This window comes from Giraffa tippelskirchi, chromosome 1, assembly GCF_054371585.1.
Source record: "Giraffa tippelskirchi isolate mGirTip1 chromosome 1, T2T-mGirTip1v1.2.pri, whole genome shotgun sequence".
NCBI lineage: Eukaryota > Metazoa > Chordata > Mammalia > Artiodactyla > Giraffidae > Giraffa > Giraffa tippelskirchi.
Genome location: NC_137275.1, coordinates 191,229,961 through 191,250,763, shown reverse-complemented (window position 1 = coordinate 191,250,763; position 20,803 = coordinate 191,229,961). Strand labels below are relative to the sequence as shown.

Genomic DNA, 20,803 nt, shown 5'->3' with positions numbered 1-20,803 from the left:
TCCACAGAGCTTACAGCCTAGTTCACCTGAATTAAAACAGAGCTTAAGTTGGAGATCATTTCTTTAAAAATCTATAAAATTGATTACAAAACCCTGTGGGTCATTTTTAATATTTGGTGGAGGGGTACCATAGGTTCCTTGGAGCTTAGATGAAAGCTTTGGACTTCCTTCTCATAAACATGTGCATTTCCTGCAAATCAAAACCACAATGAGGTACCATTTCACACCAGTCAGAATGGCTGTTATCCAAAAGTCTACAAGCAATAAATGCTGGAGAGGGTGTGGAGAAAAGGGAACCCTCTTACACTGTTGTTGGGAATGCAAACTAGTACAGCCACTATGGAGAACAGTGTGGAGATTCCTTAAAAAACTGAGAATAGAACTGCCATATGACCCAGCAATCCCACTGCTGGGCATACACACCGAGGAAACCAGAATTGAAAGAGACGTTTGTACCCCAATATTCATTGCAGCACTGTTTACAATCGCCAAGACATGGAAGCAACCTAGATGTCCATCAGCAGACGAATGGATAAGGAAGCTGTGGTACATATACACAATGGAATATTACTCAGCCATTAAAAAGAATACATTTGAATCAGTTCTATTGAGATGGATGAAACTGGAGCCCATTATACAGAGTGAAGTAAGCCAGAAAGAAAAACACCAATACAGTATACTAATGCATATATATGGAATTTGAAAGATGGTAACGATAACCCTATATGCGAGACAGAATAAAAGACACAGATGCATAGAACAGTCTTATGGACTCTGAGGGAGAAGGTGAGGGTGGGACGTTCTGAGAGAATAGCATTGAAACATGTATATTATCATATGTGAAACAGAACACCATTCCAGGTTTGATGCATGAGACAAATGCTCAGGGCCGGGGCAATGGGATGACCCAGAGGGATGGGGTGGGGAGGGAGGTGGGAGGGGGGTTCAGGATGGGGAACACATGTAAACCCATGGCTGATTCATGTCAATGTATGGCAAAAACCACTACAATATTGTAAAGTAATTAGCCCCCAACTAAAATAAATAAATTTATTAAAAAACAAACAAACAAACAAAATGTGCATTTCCTCAGAGGTGGAAATTATGCATCTTCTTCAAGGGTGTTCATGTATGCAATCCCCACTCAGCTCCTGTAGTACACACGCCATGCCCCAGATTGCATTCCTTACTTTGAGTTCATTCTTCACTGAATGCACCTGAATCTAGACCCACTGTCCACTGTCTGTGTGTTTAGACACATAAACAATGAGGACCTCAGGAACTGGAGGCCTGGAGAGGATCCCAGATGATCTGGGCCCCTCGAGATGCATGGAGGGACCTGCCCTCCCTGCTTGAACTTTGGGAAGATCTACTGTGACCTGGTTTACACACTGGGCTTTCCCCTAAGATCCATGTAGAAGAAGATATCCTCTGGTTAACTCCCAAACCCCCTTACTGTAAGTACAAATAAAAACCCTGAGGCTTTAAGCGGCCCACCCAAGTGACTCACCCAAGGTCAAGTGACAGGGAGGTGACTGAGCAGCCACTTCCTGGGTCTGCTCCCTGGGCAGAGCTCTTTGTCCCCACACCTCTCCCCAGGAGTAAACCAGCCTGGCTGCTAAGCGTTTAGCAAACAGGTGCAGGAAGAGTTTTTCTAGACAGAGTCAGGTAGAGAAAGAGGGAAGAGGTCCACTCTGGGGACCACGGAGAGCCACCCTCTGGACAGCTCTGTTGCAGCCACCACGACAAGCCCCAGGCCTGTGCACAGGTGGGTGGAAGTCCAAGTGGCTAAAAACTGGCTCTCATCACTCAGGATCTCCTTATCACTCAGGCTCTCAGTGGAGGAGCGACTCTTTTTCCAGCATCCAAAGCCCGAATCTTAAGTGAGATTCTCATTACCACCATGTACGTACTCCTGAACCAATCACTTTGCCAACCTGTGCCTTGCAAATCTCTCCTGTATCCCCAAAGTGACTTCACCCTTGACCAGAGCTTCTGGTCTTTTTTCCTACTCCCTGACTTTCTACTGTCACTCAGCCTGGCTAGGATGATTTCAATAAGCAGGAAGATGAGAGGGAAAAGAAAGCAAGGACCCAATGGCTTAGAGACAGGAGCAGCTCAACAAAGGGATTATCAAGCTCTAAATCACCCACTCCCTCTCTCTGGGCTCTGGAAAACCTGCACATTCCCTGAGAGGCCAGGATAGCATCCTGACTTCAGGGGATGGGGGAGGAAGGGGTAGGGGATGGTGGGTGGACATGGAGAATGCAGTCCTCTCTCTGTTGCGACAGGCTGTTGTGAAGCCTGGCACAGAGAAGGACAAAGATTGCATCTGGCCCCAGGGAGCCAACCCAGATGAGTGTGTAAAGGAGGAAGATGGAATCTCCAACACTTGGAATTTGAGGGAGTTTGGAGGAAGGACAGAAGAGTGGGTGAGGCTTGGCCTGAGCCCTGGGGGATGAGTCTAATTGAAGAAGGGTGAAGGGGCTAGCAGTGCTGGCAGGTAGTCCAAGAGGATTTGGGCAGAGGTTTGATTTGGGCATAGGTTTGATGGGGACCAGCAAGCAGACCAGGTTACTTGGGGTGAAGGGCTTAGTTTGGAAAGTATGGGGAAGTTAGGAGAGAAGGTAAATGGAGGTGAGATTATAGAGGGCATTAAACAGTAAATGTAAGGGATCCAGATCTGCCTAGAGGCACAGGACCTTCTGAGGAATCTAGAAGCAAGGAGAGGCGGTGAGGTAACATCTGGTGATATCAGGTAACATGGCTCAGACTAGAGCAGGGGCATGGGAAGGGGGAGGAAGGAATGAGAGGCACGAAGAAAGAATCTGCAGGATTAGTGATGGGTAAGATGTGAGCAGAGGAGAAAGGGGAGATAACCCAAAGTTTCTGATTAGGAGAACTACAACTTTGTGAAGAGGAGGGGAGCCAGAAGGGGTAAGAAAACAGCAAGTTTCATTTTTCAACCTGCAGCATTGAAGATGAGTTACTCAAGTGGACATCTCTTACAGTTTCTTGGAAGTGGAGAGCTGAAGCAAGGGAAGAGGATCAGGCAGGAGGAGAGAACCAGGGTTGTCTGAAGTGATGAGGGTGGATTGGGGGCAGTAGATAGAGCTGTGTGCCTCTCCAGAAGGCCGCCATTACAAAGCTTGCCACTGGATCTCGAGACAGGATGACAGTGCATCTCCATCAAAGATGAGGTCCACGGGAAATGGCTTATGTGTGAACCAAGAACATGGAGGGAGGAGAAGATAAAGGGGAATGACAAATTACTTATATAACCAAAACAGTTTGATGCTCCCATAAATGCTACATATTTTAAATCCACGTCAGGACCAATTTCAACTCAGAGAACACAGAAGCTTCTGACTAACCAGCAGACACTCTCCAGGACCTGCAAATCATCCCAGATCACAGAATTTATCCAGACCCTTGAGGCAGGAACTGTTATAATATAGACTCCTCCATGCCCCTCTTTCCAGGTCAAGCTCTCTTCTTTCTGATCTACTTTATACACTGTGCCCAAACCTGATCCTTAACCCTTTACCCACGTTCAGAACAAAGTCCAGTGGCTCCCAATAGCCTGCGGAACCATGTCCAATCCCTCAGCCACCATGTTCCAACCTTATCTTATTCTCCACCCTTATCTTAATTGCCCTTTGATACTCTTGGCTCCAGCCAAAATGAGTCATTCAAATCATGCCTTCCAGCCTCCCTCTTATTCATGCTCTTTGACCACAACCACTATCCCATGTTTCCAGGGTCACACTCTGGACATCTTTTGAGAGTTTTTCAAATGCCACCTTGTCCAGGAAGCATTCCCAGACTCCCAAGACAGAAGAATTCTCTCTGTTCTCTGATCTCATTGTACTTTATTGGTGCCTCCTTTATGGAACCAAAAGTCTCTATCTGGTCTCACAGTTATTTATCTTTATGTATTATGGTCAGGAATATCCCCTAGAGAAGGGAATGGCTTGCCCACTCCAGTATTCTTGCCTGAAGAATCCCATCGACAGAGGAGCCTACAGTCCATAGGGTCTCAAAGAGTCAGACACAACTGAGAGACTAACACTTTCACTTTCATTATGTCCCTAAGAAGACTGCAAACCCGTTGAGGAAAGATACAACCCTTCAAACTCGGGGAAAGAATATACTCTGTGAGTGACAAGGGGGCTGAAGGAGGGGAGAAATGTTGAACAAATGCCAAGAATGAGTCACAAGTGAGAAAACTCTGGCTTTGAGAGGTTACATAACTGGCGATATCATCTAGGAAAAAAAGTGACTGATCAAGACTCAACCCACGGGGATTCCCTCTTGGTCCAGTGGCTAGGAATCTGCCTGCCAATGCAGGAGATATGAATGGGTTCGATCCCTGGTCTGGGAAGATTCCACATGCCATGGGGAAGCTAACCCTGTGCTCCACAACTACTGAGCCTGCGCTCTAGAGCCTGGGAGTCACAACCACTGAAGCCAGGGCACCTGAGAGCCCATGCTCTGCACCAAGAGAAGCCACTGCAATTAGAAGCTGACCTCTGACCATTTTCCCACTCACCCAGGCTGACAATCTGCCAGTGCTGAGCTGGGGACTCGAGAACTTCAGCTGGGGACAGCCACTCACAACTGCCTCAATGGGCATGGCCATGTTTCGGCGCCTGGTGTCTGTGTCATAGCAAACCACAGGTAAGCCGATGCTAGTAAGGGCATCTTCGAAGGTGCTAGGGTATCAGATCTCTGGTTACCTATAGGAGTGGGAAGAGCGTACACCTGAGCCAAAGAGAGAGGAGCTGGGTTCTCACCCTCAAAGCTCCTGAAGAACAAAGAGACTACTTACAGCTAGAGAGGAAGTTGGGGGGTTGTGGATGAGGGACAATTGACATTAATTTAGAAACCCGAAAAACACGTGATGCTCCATGTGGCAGGAACCAGAGGAGGGACTGTTCTTTCACTGGTGGGAAATGGTACCCATGCCCTCAGAAGAGCAAAACCTGAACTCGGGGTAGAATTCCCAATGGGCCTGTTAGGGGAAGCACGCTGACTGAAACCGCCCACCCTGACCAGGCACCATAGTAACCATTTGTGTGTATTATTTTATGACAGGAGGTCCTGTCTTAAACTAATAGGCCACTCCAACCAGAAGTGTTGGGGAAAAGTCAAAAGGAGATGCCACGTGTCCACCTACCTCCCAGAATCCTTTTCGCTGATGTCCATCTTGGCTGAGCAATGTGTGAGCCACCAGGAAGGACCCTGAGCCAGAATGATTGGCTGAAGACAACTTAGAAACAAATCCCATCACCATAAAACCTGAGACTGTGAGCCACGTGGCAGAACAGTTCTCCTAGGTCCTTTTACCCTACTGCTCTCTGTCCGGGCGCCCCTTCCCAATAAAGTCTCTTGCTTTGTCAGCATGTGTGTCTCCTTGGACAATTCATTTCCAAGTGTCAGACAAGAGCCCACTCTCATGCCCTGGAATGGGTCACCCTGCCTGTGTCCCAGGGGGACTGCAACAGCTGGGGAGTCAGAGAGCCAGCTGGAAGACTATAAGAGAAAAAAGGGGCATGAAACAGAGTGCCCTCAAAGTTGTTGGGAGAATTGGTCTATTGAAAGGGAGATAGTCCATGAGACAAGAACTAAACCCAGGAGCAAGCTCTCAACACCAGGCCAGGGGATTCCTAGAGTTCTTGTCTAGGCAGTGATGGTGCCAGGTCCTGTGAGGGAGAATTTCAAGACATAAAAGGGAAGAACACAGAAGAGGAGGAAAATGTTAGTGGATGGTCACCAGGATAGAAAAGGGGAAGGTTCCCTTCCAAGGCACTGGAGGTGGTTGATCTTGGTTCTAATCACACTGACTGGCTGCCTTGTGTGCTGGGTAAGGTCAGAGCTAGGCGGGGTCTGCAGCCCACCCACAGCCCACCCAGAGGGTCACTTGGAGACAAAATCTTGCACCGCTATCAACCCACTCCTCAGGTCTAAGTAAAAAGTACATTGGAGCACACAGTCTCCAGCCTGCTCTCTTAATCAAACCATCATCATGAGTAATAATTATACCCTGGGAAACGGCAGAGTGACTAAAAAAGCTGCACCCCCTCCCCCAACACCACACCCTCACACGGCTCAGAGCTTTGTGCTGGGTGCCTAGTGCCGCGGAAGCTGAAGCCACCATTTTCTCCTGTCAGCCCTCTGTGCACTTTCAGTGACCATGCAGGCTCTAGCATCTGATGCATGGGAGTAGAAAGGCTTTCAGTTGGCTAAAGAGCTGATCCAGACAGGCTGCTGACAGAGTGAACTGGCGGCAGGAGTAGGGGGTACGGGTTGGGGGCAAGACGCAAATTCTGTCTCGTATGTGATTGCGTGTTGGTGAGACAGTCCATGTGAGAAACCGACATCTGCCCCCTCAGAAGAAGGCCTTTATCACCAGGAAAAAAAAAATGCTCCTTCCCCATCAGCTCAGATTAACTGTAAGTGTGAATACAGAATGATAAGGAGAGCTGACACTTATTGGATGCCTACCATGTGCCTGATAAAGGACTGAATGCCTTATGTAGAGTCAAGGCAATGAAGCTGGTGGATAAGTCCATCTGGGAGATGACTAGTCTCCCAGACTAGTCCATCCAAGTCCATCCAAGTTGGAGGGCCTCCCAGGCGGTGCTAGTGGTAAAGAACCTGCCTGCCAATGCAGGAGACATAAGAGACGTGAGTTTAATCCCTGGGTCGGGAAGATCCCCTGGAGGAGAGCATGGTAACCCACTCCAGTATTCTTGCCTGGGAAATCCCTTGGACAGAGGAGCCTGGCGGGCTATAGTCCATGGGGTCACAAAGAGTCAGACACCACTGAAGTGACTTAGCACAGCACAGCAGTCCATCCAAGCTGGTAAACGTCCACTCCCCCAGCACCCTGACTGCCCACCTGATCCACCCCCCAGGTTACCCATGACCACTGACACAATGGGCTGGTCCCATTAGACTCCTGCCTAGGCCTTAGCAGCTGTTAATATTTTGACTATTACTCCTGGTATCCCCTCACAGAAAGCCCTGTCATCATCTCCATCTCAGAGATGAGGAAGAGAGGGTGACAGGGCTTGGCCGAGCCAATGTCATACCATGAGTCCCAGAGCTGAAGCTGGAACCCGGGCTGGCTGACCAAGTCTGGGCACTGGCCCACAGAACCACCAACCACATTAGTGTTTTGGAGACCATTACCCATCTCTCTGCTCCTCCCCTTTTACTCTAGAACTGGCCCAGTGTCTAAGAGAAACTCTCGATCAGGAGCCAGCAAGACCTTGTGTTAATTACCAGCCCTTCTGCCCACACACCTTGGCAATTGTCCGTCTCTACTCTAGCTGCCTCGGATTATCTGTATCTATTCCATTTACCTGATAGGCTGGGACCACATGGTCCCCGAGCCTAGGGCTCCTGGGCAGGGAGAAAACTAGGGGTTGGGAGACCTACTATGCAGGGTTTGCCCAAGGTACACTCCTTCCTCTCCCCTCCTTCAATTGTACCTTATAGTATCTGAACACATGGAACTCCTCCATCACCCCAGAGGGCTTATGGGCTGAGAGACATACTTTTTCAGGGTCCTCTGAACCATGAGAAATGGGTGGGAACTGTCGTAGGAGGCTGTAGGCTGACACATGTCGAGGTTTGTGTCCATGAGGCACAAGTGATGCTAGGACAGGGAACATGGTGCCCAGTACCCGAAGATCTTCCACAAGTTGGACACTGCTGAGTCCAGGCTAGAGGTATGGGATGAATGATGTCCATGGAAAGATCTGCTCGGTCCAGAACTGCACTCACACCAACAATCACTAGGTGTGGATTGGCTGTTTCCCTTGAGAAGGTAATAATGGCTCCTCCAACCCACTACACATACGGATGTGAGAGTTGGACCATAAAGAAGGCTGAGTGACGAAGAATTGATGCTTTTGAATTGTGGTGCTGGAGAAGACTCTTGAGAGTTCCTTGGACTGTAAGGAGATCAAAGGAAATCCTAAAGGAAATCAACCCTGAATATTCATAAGAAGCAGTGATGCTGAAGCTGAAGCTCCAATATTTGGGCCACCTGATGCGAAGAGCTGACTCACTGGTAAAGATCCTGATGGTGGGAAAGATTGAGGGCAGGAGAAGAAGGGGGAAACAGAGGATAAGATGGCTGGATGGCATCATCGACTCAGTGAACATGAGTTTGAGCAAGCTCCGGGAGATGGTGAAGGACAGGAAAGAGTGCTGTGCTGCAGTCCATGGGGTCGCAAAGAGTTGGACATGACTTAGTGACTGAACAACAACAACAACCCACTACAAGGGGTCTATAGTCAAACTTAGGGACTTCTGGGGCTTCCCTTATAGCCAAGTAGGTAAAGAAACTGTCTGCAATGCAGGAGACCTGGGTTTGATTCTTGGGTCCGGAAGGTCCCTTGGAGAAGGAAATGGTAACCCACTCTATTCTCTGCCTGGAGAATCCTATGGACAGAGGAGCCTGGCAGGCTGTAGTCCATGGGGTCACAAGAGTTGGACATGACTTAACGACTAAACCACCACCACCAAATAAGTTCAGTGATACAGATGACTTTTCTGTGGAATTGACCATAGTCTAGATCATGCAAACATGCGGGACAAATGCATATTTATCCGAGAGTGGGCTCCTTAGAACGTGCGTGTCACCAGTGGAACACCTGTAACCATCTCACAGCACAGAGTTCCTCTGAATACTGTTTGGCAAATGCTGCTCTAAGACCTGGGGACAAAATGCTTATCATTGGGCAGGAGGATGGGGAGATTCAGCCACTGGAAAGAGGAGCCATTTTTAACCCAGCGGTTCTCATAGGGAAACACACTTTCCATTTCCTCTTTCTCTTAACAGATTCTTAGCTCCTTCCAGGTTCCCTTTCAGGATGCCAGTTAATTTGCCCTTACAAACACCTCCATGAAAGTCAAAACAAGGCATCCTTACTTCTACCCCTGAGCTCTATTTTCCTAATAAGCTACTCACTATAAAAATGGGAATGTTGGGCTTCCTTGGTGGTCTAGTGGTTGAGCTGCCAATGCAGGGGACACAGGTTCAATCCCCAGTCTGGGAAGATCCCACATGTAGCAGAGCATCTAAGACCGTGCACCACAACTACTGAAGCCCATGCACCTAGAGTCTAAGCCTGAACACCGCAACAAAGAGTAGCCCCAGCTGGACTCAGCTAGAGAAAGTCCAGGCACAGCAATGAAGACCTAGTACAGTCAAATAAATAAATCTTTAAAAATATAAAAATGGGAATATTGACAGCCAAATTTTATGGCACATTTGTCTCTGTCAGCCACTGTGTTAGCTGTTTTACCTGGATTCTCCCTGTTACTTCACTCACATTTCCTTTCAGTTAATTCTTTGAATCATTTCCCCACCCCCCTCCCCGCCCCGGCCATGTCCTCCAATAGAAGAGCTGGGTATCTCTTCCCTTGAAGCAGGGCATCTAGGCAGCAGGTCAAAGACAAAGTTGAAAAATGAGCCAGGCTCTCCCTCTTAGGAGCTAACCTACTCTCTCCCTGGGAGTGGGATCCCCACCACATATTTCCCCTGGGACCTCTGTGTGCTCAGTCGCTCAGTCATGTGGAACTCCATGTGATCCCCTGGACTGTAGCCCACTAGGCTCCTCTGTCCATGGGATTTGCCAGGCAAGAATACTGGAGTGGGTTGCCATTTCCTATTTCAGGGCAACTTCCCCATCCAGGGATCAAACCCACATCTCCTGCATTGGCAGATGGATTCGTTACCACTGTGCCACCTGGGAAGACTTTGGTACCTCTGAGCACTCCATAAATATAAACAGAAATAAATGAGCCCTAAGTCCTTTGAGGATGCTACTTTGGTCACCCCCAGGAAAGTGTTACAAAGATTAATATCTACCACTTTTTCTTCAGCATTCCCTGGACAATTTACATACATGACCAGGGCTCCAGCCCACAACCTGGACAAACAGGTACTCTTGTCCTCATTTCTGAGAAGAGATTCTGGGGCTCTGAGGAGCTAAGTGGTTTATAGGGGGCCTCACAGCAGGCAGGTGGCCAAGCTGGCATTTGACCAGGCCCAGCCAGCTCCAAAGACTAAGGAATTGTTTTTGTTTGGTTTTGTTTTTAAGAGACAACATGGTCAATTAGTGAACAAGCCCCAAAGTGGAATCTAGGAGGACTGGCTACAAGATGATATGTCCTGAGACTGTTCCCTTGGTGCCTGCACACTACCCACCCCTCACTTCCAAGCACAGTAGCATCCTCAGCTTTCTCCCAGACCAGGGGTCCCCAGCCTCCGGGATCTAATGCCTGGGGATCCAAGGTGGAACTGATGTAAAAGTCATAGAAATGAAATGCACAGCAAGTGTAATGCCCTTGAATCATCCTGAAACCATCCCTCCCCACCTCCGAGTCCAGGGAAAGATTGTCTTCCATGAAATGGGTCCCTGGTACCAAAAAGGGTGGAGACCACTGTACTGGAAGACAGGTGCCAGATAAAATACCAGACGTCCTGTTACACCTGAATTTCAGATCAACAGTGAATAATGTCTCAGTACAAGTATGCCCCAAAGAGTGCCTGGGACATACTCGTACTTGACAAATACCATTGCTTATTTGAGATTCAAATCCCAGTGTTCTGTATTTTCATTTGCTAAATCTGGAAGCCCCACCCTTGAGTCAAGTCAGAGGCTGGCTCTAGGACCTGAGTGACAGGAGTTGCCATGGCAGCCCGAGCAGACCCTCCTGGAGCTTCTCTCCCCACCTCTGCAGGGACACCTCGCCCCGGCACTCTCCATGCACTGAACACCCTGAGCTGCTTTCAGTTTCCTGGGTGCATCATGCTGTTTCTGGCCTCCAGTCTCAGCACTTGCTGTGCCCTGTGCTGTTCATCCCCCTCTTTTCCTCCCGGACTAATTCTACTGATCCTTCAGGTCTCCACTTAGAGCCACTTGGATACCTTCCTGGATACCCTGACCAGTTCCTCCCACAGTCCCCAGCACTGGGCGGTCGGCACCTACTGCTTTCCTCCTCACAGCACTGCTGGTGGGGGCGGGGGGGGGCGCGAGTGGTGGACACCGTGGTCCCTGACGCCCAGTGCTAGCACCTGGCTTGGGGTAGGAAGTCAGCCAATGTGTACAGAATGAAGGAATGAGAGCCCAGTGTCCTGCCAGAGCTTGTCTCTTGATGTGTCTACTTCCCTCCCTCTGTCCATCTTCACTCACTTTTTCATCTCTGCCTCCTCTCACCCGCCCCTAGAGGAGTTGTGAAATCTGGGGTTAGGTCCACAACTGGATTCCTTGCCCTCGAGGGAGGGGCCTCCTCCTGCCCCTTCCCTCATCTTTGGCACCAACTGCTCCCGAGGGCTCATGTCCAGCTACGGGCTGGGGGAAGCTCTCCTCTGCTCTGGCTTCTGAGTGCTCCTGGTAGAGTGTCCCCTGTGTCCCCAATTCTGTTCCTTCTTCTTCTGACCCTTGGAGGAGTCTAACTGGATTGAGCACCGAGTTTGGGGTGCAGGGAGACGAGAGTCAGATGGCTGAGGGTGAGGGCAGGTGGTGGGGTTCTTGCTGGGCTCAGAACAGCACCCATATGCTGCCTGTTCACCCACCCCAGGCTTTGCCCACGCACCGCCTGCCAGGAGGAGAAGGCAGCAGGGAACTTAACTCTTTAGAGGCATTCCCAAGTAGTTTCACAGAGACCCAGGGCGGCAGCGGGTGTTAACTTTAGTCCCCCAGGGCACACAGGTACTCTCTCTCTCTCTCTCTCTCTCTTTCTCTCTCTCTCTCTCTCTCTCTCTCTCTCTCTCACACACACACACACACACACACACACACACACACACACACACACACACACACGAGTCCTGCCTCTAAGCCCTTGCAGAGCCCTGCTCCCTTCCAGTCGGGGGTGCAACATACAGAATATGCCTCGTGGAGTGCTTGCGTGGGGGAACTAGAATCCAATGCAGGGAGCCGTGGGGTGTTCATGGGCCCGTGACCGGGGTGGGCGCGCTGTCTTCAGGGGCAGGGGCGGAGGGTGGCGGTGCAGCGAAGGGCGCCAGCAGAGGCTCTAAGGCAGGAGTGGAAGGTGGATTCTGAAAGCTCTCTGATCTGACCTTTGCAGGCAGGCGGCCCTTCTGAGTCCACTCACTCATCATAACCCCGGCCTTCCCTGTCTGAACCCGATAAGAGAACTAAGAGGGGAAAGAAAACACCCTTGAGTTTCAAATTAACTCCCAAAATAGACTCCCTCTCCCTCGGGCCAAGGGCTAGCCGGCCCAGAGGCGCCCACTTCTGGGTCCGCGGTCCGGGAGTCGCCCCCCACCCCTCCTTCCTCGTCCAGCCTCCAACTTCTGGCCGGGCGCTCGGCGCCGATCGATCGCGGGAGGGGACTCACTCGGGGCGAAGCGCCGGCTCCAGTGGCGGCGGCGGCGGCTTCTCGTCTGCTCGGCCAGGTGCGGCGGGGGCTACGCAGGTAAGGGGCGCTTCCGAAGGGGCTCGCGGCGGCTCCGGAGGCCTCCGCTGAGTAAGAGCGCTGACAGGTTTGTGTTTTCCCCTTCTCCTCCTCCGACTTAACCACACCCCTGCCGCTCTCCTCCCCACTTCCTTAAAGGGTGGGGTGTGTTGTCTGCGGTGCGGAGCTTGTGTGGCTCCAGCCTCCTACCATAAACTCTGAAATAGACGCCGCTGCCAATTCCCAGAGCTGCACGTGCCCACCTGGGAAGGGGCCATCTCCGCCACCCCCAACCCCACGCGGGGTCTCCTGATATTCTGTGTCACCACCACGACCACCTCGTGAGCAGTTGAGCACCCCTAACTCCTTCCACCTCTCGCTCTCCCTTCCTCTCCACTGGGAAGCTTTCCTCTTAGCTCCCAGGTCTGTTGTAGAGCAAGAGACTGGTACCAGCCTGCCACACTCCCAGCATCGGTGTCCCTCCAGGTCTCTTCAAGTCCTAAAGTGCTGCTTTGGGAGGGTGGTGAGGGGCACCAGAGACCAGGTGACTGTCACCAGGGGCGTTGGCAGAACTGGTCCAGGGGTCTGAATACCACGGACCAGGTCCCTGCACTGCAACTGTCAGGACCAGAGGCACAATAGTCATAGATGCTGGGCAGCCTTTTCTCATCCCCTCTCCACATCAGCCCACTTGGTTTGTTGACCAAGAGTCTGGTTTACCTCTTCACTTAGGCCAGCAGGGCAGCAAGAGTTGAGGCAGTGAAACTGCCTCGACTAAGGACACTTAGTAACCCCTCAAGGACACTTAGTAACCCCTTTCTCTGTCACTAGAAAGATTCTAGACTTTTTCTTGAGTAGGAGCAGGTGAACAGGACTTAGCATAAAGTCAAAAAGCAGGTGTGTCACTCAGCATTCCTCAGCTTCTCAAAGTTCCTCTCCAGAGCCCCACCCCAAACTTCTTCATTCTGTATCCTGAGAAGAACTGGGATCTCACTCTTCACAAAGGCGTCTCTGAGCATGGCGCCCCCTGGTGTTGTGCAGCTGCCTGTGACAGCCCAGTGTGCACTACAACCAGCCCCAGTCTTCCTCCCCCCCACCACTTCCAAACTCAGAGGACCGGCCACCCCAGGAGAAAAGCCAGCATTTGGTTAGTATGTCTAAATGCCAATCACTGTGCCAAGGAACACTCAGTTTACGTTTTATCTATGTTAACATTTCCTTTCATTCTTCCCATTTTCTGAAAAGAAAACAGATTTAGATTAAACTGTCCAAGGCTGCAAAATCAGAAAGTCAAAATTTCCTGCAAGTATGATCGGTGGACTGCCTGTAGCTCTTAAAATGCAGATACCTGGACGTGACTCTGGGGCTACTGAAAATCAGAATCTCCGAGCCTGGGACCCACCCACTCATGCAGGGTAACTTACAACTCATCTGTTGGAACTCAAAGCCTTGTTAATCCCATACACTGATCAGCCATGTTCTCAGCACCAGATATTGCCGGGGTCTACAAAGCAGTGAGAAGACACGCAAGTAGGTACCCAGGGATACCCTGACTAGGGCTTAGGCGACAAGGCGAGTCAGATAGGGTAAACTGGAGCTAGTAGGGGACTTATGGGGGAAGATGAGGCACTAACTGACCACTCTATGAGGAACTTGTCAGAGGGCATCAGAAAGCAGGTGACCTGATTGTCTTCCTGGCATGGGAATGAGGTGATGAAGGTCCAGTGGTGTGAAAGCAAGGGAACCTGTGTGAACTGTGGAGAGTCTGATGCCAGGTCTTGACAGTGGGTACTTCAAGAGCAAAGCTACTCCAGACTGGTTTAAGAAAAGGTGAATTTGTGTATGCTGCCTCTGTGTGGCCAAATCCATGAGCTACATCCTCATTGAGTCCTAATTCAGGGGAAGAAAAGTTTTCACATATTTAGATTGGTGAAGTCTTTAGCAAATTTTTTGAAGCTCCAAAATCTAGCTCCTGGAATTGTAGCATCACAGGTTTTATTTGTGAAAAGGACCTTGAAGAACTCCCGCAATGTATACCTCCATCTTCAGGTCTTCCTATACTCTGTCCAGTGTGTGTGTGCTCAATCATGTCTGACTCTTTGCAACCCCATGCACTGTAGCCCACCAGGCTCCTCTGTCCATGGAATTTTCCAGGCAAGAATACTGGAGTGGGTTGCCATTTCCTCCTCCAGGGGATCTTCTAGACACAGGGATAGCACCCGTGTCCGTTGCGCTCCTGCATTGGCGGGTGGATTCTCCTTTGACTCTCCTTTATCGCCCCATAGTCATTCAGTCTCTAGGTTCTGGGAATCCTTCTAAGCATCTTTCCTATTCATCATTTTCATTCTAGTCCTATTGCCCCTATCATGGGTCACGGTCTGTTTGTTTTATGCCTAGACTTTAGAAAAGGATTCTTTTGATCTCTCCCACACTGCCATCTGGAGCTCAGTAAAGTGGTCTGATCAGGTGATGAGCTTCTGGTTGGCATCTGAAAGCACAGGAATAGGTGAGATGGCCTGGGACAGCAGTGAGAGGGAGCAGAGATCTTAAGGTCAGGCTCTTGCCAGGAGCAAACTTAGTGAAGAGGCAAAAGTTGGGTGGGGGGATTTAATGAATGAAATAGAAGTGAGAACATGGAGGCAGCATGTTAGCTGAAAGGAAAATTGAAGAGATGGGGTGCTGAGGCGGTTGTGGGTTGAAACATGGCTATTTAATCATTTGTTTAAGATGCAGGTTTAAATGCACGTGGGAAGGATCCGGTCGAGAAGGAAGACATGAACTTGAGCAGGTGGAATCCTTCTCTCTGAGCTCGTATCTCCAAACTTAGAAGATTAAGGACTACCTTCACTGCCTATTTCACAAGGTTCTGTGATGCTTAAGTTAACAACTATGAAAATGCTATAAAATGCTGTAATTATTATTTTTAGATGTGATAGGAATTAAATAGGATGGGATTAGTGGAGAGATTTACATATGTATCTGTTATATGGATACAGTTTGTTGAGTGTTCACTATGACCAGAACTTTTACCCATCATCTAAGTAATCTTTACAACAGTTCAGGTTGATTATAATACTCCTATTTTGGAGAAAGGTACAGGAGGCTTGGAGAAGGTAAATAAAAAATTTGTCCACCACCCAGGTGGTAAAGAGAAAAGCTGAATCCATTAATCATTAATAGCAGGGCCATGATGGTAGTAATTGGAGTCTCTCCATTATGGACAATGGAGTTAAATCGCATAATATAAATTTACTATTACAATACATTTCATTTTAAAAGGACAGCATGGTTATAAGTGTCCTGAACAAAAAACAAAGAAAAAAACTCATGGGCACAAGGACTAAATAATTAAGTTGTTCACAACCCAAAGCCATCTGCCTCTAATTTAACCAGGTACCACTAGGTGTACTAAATGGGCCACGGTTGAAGCCAAAATGAAGGATTCAAAACCATGCCCTTGACTTCTAAAGAATCCTTTATTCCATCCACAAAAGCACTCCTGCTTGTCCTCCTCTCTTCACATATAGTAGTATCCCTGATTTTTAGTTGGCTAGAGGCTGCCCTTTTCCAGTCTGCGTTGCAAGTGTGACTGGGTGATTATGTTCTGGGTGATAGCTGGTGAGTAGATATATGTGTGCAGCATCAGGACCAAGTCCTTCAGGTCAATGTGTATGCCCTTCACTAGTCCCTTTTCCACTTTCACCTGATGATGGAACCTGAAGCAGTCTTCTTGGTCTGTGGGTTTGAGAATAGCTAAGAAGCCTGGGGCCCTATTGAATGCCATCAGGCCACCATGCTGGCCCCAGACTTGGCCTGGATCTGGGTAAACTTTTTACATGAGAGAGAAAGAAACACTTCAGTTGTTCAGGTTACTACTGACCTGAGGCTTTTCTGTTGAAAACGAAAGACAAAACTGCATCCTTTAGCCCATTTGAATATACCATCATTTAGTTCACTTTTTAAATATACTAATTAAGGCAGAACCTCAACATCCCCATCTATAAAATGGGAATAATTGACAGGGTAGCGAGAAGACCAGAAATAACACATGGACGTTTTCTTGCTAGTGCTATGGTTCATAGTGGACAATAATGGGAGGTATTATAACCTGTCGTAAGTTTTAAAAATGTGTTCCTGAAATAAAAATGATGGTTACTTTGAAATATTACACACCCTGCCTCCAACAGTGTAAGGGAAAACAGAAACAAAAACAGCAAAATTTAGAACTGACATAAGATGAATGATGGGTATGTGGGGGTTAATTATACTATTCTAACATTGTGTTTGAAAATATTCATAGTAAAAAAGTTAAAATAAATAAAATCTTTCCACGGGGGGGGGGGGGAATTCCTGGACATAATCCAAAGTGTCTCCTTTGGAAAAATAAAATGATATTAAATACACTGAGAAATTAATTTGGGTACCCAAGTGGAAGGGCAGATGGATAAGGCAGAAGAGTGTTTTCATTTTCAGCAGTTTCCACAGCCTGGGGCACTACTGCCAGCCCTTCTGTAGCCCCTCAAGGTGGAAGCAGGTCGGTGGGCTCTGGGATGCTCCTGGAGGGTGCCTGCATGAAAGGGAGCCCGCCTTGCCCACTCAGGGTCAGCTCTGTGTCCTGTGACTTTGACTTTGGTTTTCAATCCTTAGCCCCACCTGTGGATGAATTCACCAGGTCCCCCCACCTCCAGTCTATAGAAAAGCTCTGAAGTAACAAATGATTGTGTGAATCTTGTTTTGTCACTGTTGATGCCAGAGATTCTAACACCCATGGCTATCAGCTCCTAGCCCACACTATGCTAGAAGCATCAACTAGGAAGGAAGTGCAGGTTGCTGTAGGCAGGCTCTAATAAACAAACAAAGAAAGAAAGCCCAGCTGATGCAAGAACCTGCAAATCACAGGCATCTGCGGCCATTGAAGGGGCAGAGACAAAGAATCCTGCACACTTCATTAACTTCTGAGGGCACCTCATTATTACCCAGCCTAGCCCAGTGATTATTGTCTATTTTGGTAAGTCATGAAGAAAAGTTTAAATGATATTCTGCATCCTCTATTTTAGAGAGAGAAAAGCACATGGTGTAATTCAAAAAATTTTGTTGAGAATGTTTGCCATAAAATAATTGGGGGCTTAAAGATAAATTTTAGGAACATGGAACATCGGTTTAAATTTCATTTTGTCAAGTTGTCAAGTTGCAGTCTGTACCAGAGTATTTTTACCACCCTCGCTCTTTCACAAGGAGTAGCAGTAATGTGTAGCCTTCACTGGGGACCTCCAAGTGTTAGTGTTAGTCGCTCAGTTGTGTCTGACTCCTTGTGACCCCATGGACCATGGCCTGCCAGGCTCCTCTGTCCATGGGATTCTCCAGGCAAGAATACTGGAATGAATAGCCATCCTCTTCTCCAGGGGATCTTCCAGACCCAGGGATCGAACCCAGGTCTCCTGCACTGGAGGCAGATTCTTTACTGTCTGAGCCACCAGGGGGACCTCCAAACAACAGGTCAAAACCCCAAATGCTGATGGAGGCAGGGCAGGGAGTGTGAGGGAAGCTGGCTGGCTGGAGAACATGGCAAACAGGAACAAATGTTCCTCCTACAGGGAGCAGCTGCTATTCAGCTTAAGTCTCCTGCCATGTAGGAAAGGGAGCTTAATGTGGCAATTTTAGGCAGATCTTTCCTTCTTTAAGAGCAAAGGCAGACTGATTATTCAAAAAGGAAATTAAGAAAATATTTACATTTACAATAGTATCAAAAAGGATAAAATGGAGGCGAAAGACTTGTACACTGAAAATTGTAAAACACTGCTGTAAGAAATCATCAGTTCAGTTCAGTTCAGTTGCTCAGTTGTGTCTGACTCTTTGTGAACCCATAGACTGCAGCATGCCAGGCTTCCCTGTCCATCACCAACTCCCGGAGATTCCTCAAACTCATGTCCATCGAGTCAGTGATGCCATCCAACCATCTCATCCTCTGTCATCCCATTCTTCTCCTGCCTTCAATCTTTCCCAGCATCAGGGTCTTTTCTAATGAGTCTGCTCTTTGCATCAGGTGGCCAAAGTATTGGAGGTTTAGCTTCAACATCAGTCCTTCCAATGAATATTCAGGACTGATTTCCTTTAGGATGGACTGGTTGGATCTCCTTGCAGTCCAAGTGACTCTCAAGAGTCTTCTCCAACACCACAGTTCAAAAGCATCAATTCTCTGACACCCAGCTTTCTTTATGGTCCAACTCTCACATCCGTACATAACTACTGGAAAAACCATAGCTTTGACTAGATGGACCTTTGTCAGCAAAGTAATGTCTCTGCTTTTTAATATGCTGTCTAGACTGGTCATAATTTTTCTTCCAAGGAGCAAGTGTCTTTTAATTTCATGGCTGCAGTCACCATCTGCAGTGATTTTGGAGTCCAAGAAAATAAAGTCTGTCACTGTTTCCATTGTTTCCCCATCTGTTTGCCATTAAGTGATGGGACCAGGAGCCATGATCTTCATTTTTTGAATGTTGAGTTTTAGGCCAGCTGTTTCACTCTTCTCTTTCACTTTCATCAAGAGGCTCTTTAGTTCTTCTTCACTTTCTGCCATAAGGGTGGTGTTATTTGCATATCTGAGGTTATTGATATTTCTCCCAGCAATCTTGATTCCAGCTTGTGCTTCATCCAGCCCAGCATTTTGCATGATGTACTCTGATATAAGTTAAAGAAACAGGGTGACAATATACAGCTTTGATGTACTCCTTTCCCAGTTTGGAAGTAACCATAGCACACAAGTAAATGGAGAGATATCCTGCATTCATAGATTGGAAGACAATATTGTTAAGATGGCAATACTACTCCCAAGCTATCTACAGATTTAACGCAATCTCTATGAAAATCTGAACACCATTTAATACAGAAATAGATAAAAAACCAGAGAAGGCAATGGCACCCCACTCCAGTATTCTTGCCTGGAAAATCCCATGGACGGAGAGCCTGGTAGGCTACAGTCCATGGGGTCGCTGAGAGTCGGACACGACTGAGCAACTTCACTTTCACTTTTCCCTTTCATGCACTGGAGAAGGAAATGGCAACCCACTCCAGTATTCTTGCCTGGAGAATCCCAGGGATGGCGGAGCCTGGTGGGCTGCCGTCTATGGGGTCGCACAGAGTCGGACACGACTGAAGCGACTTAGCAGCAGCAGCAGCAGATAAAAAACCATCCTAAAATTCATATGGAATCTGAACAGACCCCAACAGTCAAAATAATCTTTAAAAACAAAAACAGAGTTGGAGGTCTCATACTTCCAGATTTATAAACTTGTTACAAAGCTGTGGTAATCAAAACAGTATGGTACCAGCATAAAGACAGGCATATAGGCCAGTGCAATAGAGAGTTAAATGAACCCTTGCTCATACGGTCAAATGGTCTTCAACAAGGGTGCCAAGATCATTCAATGGGGAAAGGACAGTCTCGTCAACAAATGGTGGTGTGAAAACTGGATATCCACATACAAAAGAATGAAGTTGGACCCTTCCTTTATTTCATGTACAAAATATTAATTCAAAATGGAATGAAGACTTACACATAAGACCTAAAACTATAAAGCTCTTAGAAGAAAACATAGGGAGAAACTTTCATGACATTGGGAATGATTTCTTGGATATGACATCAAAAGCACAGGCAACAAAAATAAAAAGAGATAAATTTGACTGTATCAAACTAAAAAAATTCTGTGGAGCAAAATGAAAATGGATGGCAACAAAATGATAGAATGGGAGAAGATATTTTTCAAGTGATCTGGTAAGGGGATAATACTCAGAATATATAAAGAACTCATATAACTCAACAACAAAAACATCGAATAACCTGATTTTAAAACGGGCAAAAGACTTAATAGACATGTCCCTAAAGATGATATCCAGGTGGCCAACAAGCATAGGAAAAGATGTTCAACATCACTAATCAATAGGGAAATGCAGATCAGAAACACACGCAGATATTACCTCACATCCATTAGGATGCCTACCACTAAAAAAAAAAAAAAAAGAAAAGAACAAATGTTGGCCAAGAGGTAGAGAAATTTGGAATCCTTGGGCATTGTTGTTGGGAATGTTAAGATGGTGAATCTGTTGTAGACAACAGTATATCAGTTCCTAAAAAAAGTAAAAATCAATCCAGGGATTCCATTTCTGGGCATATACTCTAAAGAATTGAAGACAGGGTCCCAAAGAGATAATTGTACACTCATGTTCACAGCAGCATCATTCACAATGGCTATGGTGAATAAGGTGGGAGCAATCCAAATTTCCATCAACAGATGAATGGGTTAGCAAAAATGTGGTACAAATATACAGTGGAATATTATTCAGCTTTAAAAAAGGAGGGAAA

General features: G+C 47.6%; 1 protein-coding gene across 20 annotated transcripts in view; it reads right to left on the bottom strand.

Annotated features, from left to right (window-relative positions):
• The window catches only part of PTK2B (protein tyrosine kinase 2 beta), a 151,428-nt gene that overhangs the window by 123,067 nt on the left and 7,558 nt on the right, over positions 1–20,803 (bottom strand). For 10 of the 20 annotated variants that reach the window (XM_081517874.1, XM_081517918.1, XM_081517930.1 and 7 more), the window contains exon 1: positions 12,388–12,570. The exons of the other annotated variants lie outside the window; for them this stretch is intronic. The gene's annotated coding sequence lies outside the window, so the exon portion shown is untranslated. Of the gene's footprint in view, positions 1–12,387; positions 12,571–20,803 lie in introns of those variants that run through there. 20 annotated transcript variants of the gene reach the window in all.